Genomic DNA, 3438 nt, shown 5'->3' with positions numbered 1-3438 from the left:
GCTGATAATTAGAGCTTTATAGATGGCTTAATAATGTTTCTGTCATGATGCCTACCCCCAGGCATCCGGACCAAGCCCATCAGCCCCGTGAGCAGGCATCTAGACATTTAGTAAAACCTCAGCAGCCCCGGCTAGGGGCTATCTGGGTTCAGTCCTGGAGCCTTTGGCGCCAGGCTCATAGTAGGAATAAGTCCTGGCGCCTAAGGCGCCAGGCTCATAGTCATTACTTACCTCAGGCAGACCATGCTGCAAATGACTCCAATCCAACATGAAGCCTGAAAGGGACTCTTTTTCTACAGGGACTATTTTTTACTCAGGTGTGGTTCTAGGGACTTTTTACCTGGGACTACTTTTGATGCTATTTAAACCACACCCGACCAGCAACACACGTTTCGCGTTATTCTGTATCCAGCAGCTTAACACTCACCGTGCCTGCAGCCTGCATCCAGTCTTCTGCCATGCCCGCCTCGAATCCAGAACTCCTAAAACAAAGAGGAAAGAAAGGGAAAAGGTTAGAAAACGAACTTATTTCTATTCCACACCTGATTCTGGATCCATCTTGTCTCCGGACCTGTAAAGAACATCATTTCTGCACGCGCCGCAACTCCAGCTGCAGCGCCGCGCCATACTCACCAGTCTTCACAGCATCCTTCGGGTCGGTGCTGCCTCCATCAGGACCAGTAAGTATTAAGTTCATAGAGTTCAATATGTCCGATGTTCACTCTTGTTCGCCCCTTCCTTTCTTGTCTTGCACCTGGCTCGTGAAAAGATACTCTTGTGGCAGCTGGTGGCGCTCAGGTAAGAGTCTGTATTACCCGGCGCTGTCCGGTAAATGTTGCACGTGGAAAACTTGTTGTTTTGTCTCTCTTTACAGATGCGGCACGTGAAAATATGGAGAGTCACAAAAGGATGCCTCCGGTGGTAAATCAGGTAAGTCTATGGTGGTAAGAATTATATTTGTTGGTTCCCTCGGCTCACCTTGTGGTTTTCTTTTGTCTCCTAGGTACCGAAGTTCGGCGAAGAAATGATGGAGGCAGCGCCGATCTGAAGGATGCTGTGAAGACTGGTGAGTATGGCGCGGCGTTGCAGCTGGAGGTGCGGTGCGTGCAGAAATGATGTTCTTTACAGGTCCAGAGATGAGATGGATCCAGAATCAGGTGTGGAATAGAAATAAGTTTGTATTCTAACCTTGTCCCTTTCTTTCCTCTTTGCTTTAGGAGCTCCGGATTCGAGGCGGGCGTGGCAGAAGACTGGATGCAGGCTGCAGGCATGGTGAGCATTACGCTGCTGGATGCAGAATAAGCGTGTGTTGCTGGTCGGGCGTGGTTTAAATAGCCTCAAAAGTAGTCCCAGGTAAGAAGTCCCTAGAACCACACCCGAGTAAAAAATAGTCCCTGTAGAAAAATAGTCCCTTTCAGGCTTCATGTTGGATTGGAGTCATTTGCAGCATGGTCTGCCTGAGGTAAGTAATGACTATGAGCCTGGCGCCTTAGGCGCCTGGACTGATTTCTACTATGAACCTGGCGCTAAAGGCGCCAGGACTGAACCCAGACAGCCCCTAGCTGGGGTTGCTGAGGTTTTACTAAATGTCTAGATGCCTGCTCCCGGGGCTTATGGGCTTGGTCCGGATGCCTGGGGGTAGGCATCATGACAGCACATTGACTCCTCTCTAAACCTAACCAGACAGGTCAATGCAGTAGCCTCATCCGCAGCTTACACGTGTAAGTTAATTACAGCCAGCAGACCCTTTCTCACTACACCCAACCGCACTACCATAGCCAGAGCATTAATACTCTCCGAGTTAGACTACTGCAATGCTCTCTATCTTGGACTAGTCAACACAATCTGAGGAAAATGCAAGTCCTACAACATAATGCCATAAAGGCAGCCTTAAACATTCCTAGATCCCACCACATCTCAGAGGCTAGACGGAACCTCAACTGCTTTTGATCAAGCCAAGGATCGCCCACAAAACTCTCTCTGGCTTGTAAATGCCTGGGTAACCTAGCTCCCCCATACCTGACAAAGAACATTGCACGGAATGCCTCAGATCGCCCTATGAGATCAGCCCAGGCATACACCCTCAATGTCCCAAACTTCAAACTGCAAAAGGCAGGAGGGAACAGCTTCCCAGTACTTGCAGCCAAGTTATGGAACTCACTACCTCTCTCACAAAGAGCTGAAGCAGCCTTCCTCCCATTCAAAAGAAATGCCAATATGTAGCTTTCAACGCAGGAACTTTAGTCTCCCTCTCTTTGCAAAACGTACATACACATTTTAAACCCACGCACATCTGCAAACTCTAAAACTGCTGTAACTAATGTTCTTACTCACATTGTAATTTTGTAACTGCTGTATATTTGGGTATCTCTTGTAATTACGCAACCTGTATATATTAGTGTCTCCTGTAATTTTGTATATATCAGCATCTCTGTGATTATGTAACCACTGGATACATCAATGTCTCCTACAAAGCATTACTGTACCTGTTAATACTGACATTGTACCACTGTAACTTGCTTTGTAAGAAATGCGCCCCGATGCCTATGGCCAGGAGCGCAATACAAATATACAAACTAAACTAAACTAAACTAGTGTTCTCTGCCACATTCCTGGTTGGCCAGTAACAAATGCAAGGTCATCTGTGGCAGAAATTTTGCATCAGTACTCCTGATGGCATGGGACATGGTTGAAAATTATATTTCCCCAGCTGTAATCAGTGATTGTTTGGCTGGTTTACCGCCTGGCAAAGGTAAGAAAGACCAGATTGCGGCAAGCAATATGGGCTGGTTGTTCCTGCAGGCGCTACGAAAGATGCATGAGAAAGAGCTAATTAAGGATGCACAGATTCAAATATTAAGTGATGAGTTATCCCTGCTAAAAGAGCAACGCATTATTATGAGGGAGACCCTTGAATCGTCAGTCAAACAGGCTGACCAAATGGAGGATAATTGTGCTTCCTTAGCCATGCGTGTTGCCACACACAAGCTCAGGCAGAGAAAAAGTAATCCTTCAAAGATAAGAATTCGAGCACTAATTAGGAAGGATACGTGGGATCCAAATGTATAGTCAGGCGATGTAAGCGACAGTGAGTCAGAACAGACTTTTGACTGGGATGAGCCTCTTGAGGTAAGATTACGGGAACTCGAGTATTTTGAAGGTGAAGAGCAGGAGAGTGCTTAGAAGAAATGTGCTTACCTAGCACGGCCGTTAATTACAAATAAGTCAAAAGGTCAAGCTGGCGGCGGTAACATTCAGAATACTGGAATCGTCCGAGATTACACTCAGACAAAGCTTTTAGACAGTGCTCAATTATTCAGACAGAGAGCAGATGAACCGACTTTCAAGTGGATGCTCAGAGCCTGGGACACAGGAATCAATGGAATATTCCTGTCCCCGGAAGAGTTGTTGAAAATGGGTTCAATTACTGCCAATGTA

Source organism: Ambystoma mexicanum, chromosome 3q, assembly GCF_040938575.1.
Source record: "Ambystoma mexicanum isolate Mex_15411 chromosome 3q, UKY_AmexF1_1, whole genome shotgun sequence".
NCBI lineage: Eukaryota > Metazoa > Chordata > Amphibia > Caudata > Ambystomatidae > Ambystoma > Ambystoma mexicanum.
Note: the sequence above shows the minus strand (reverse complement) of the source record.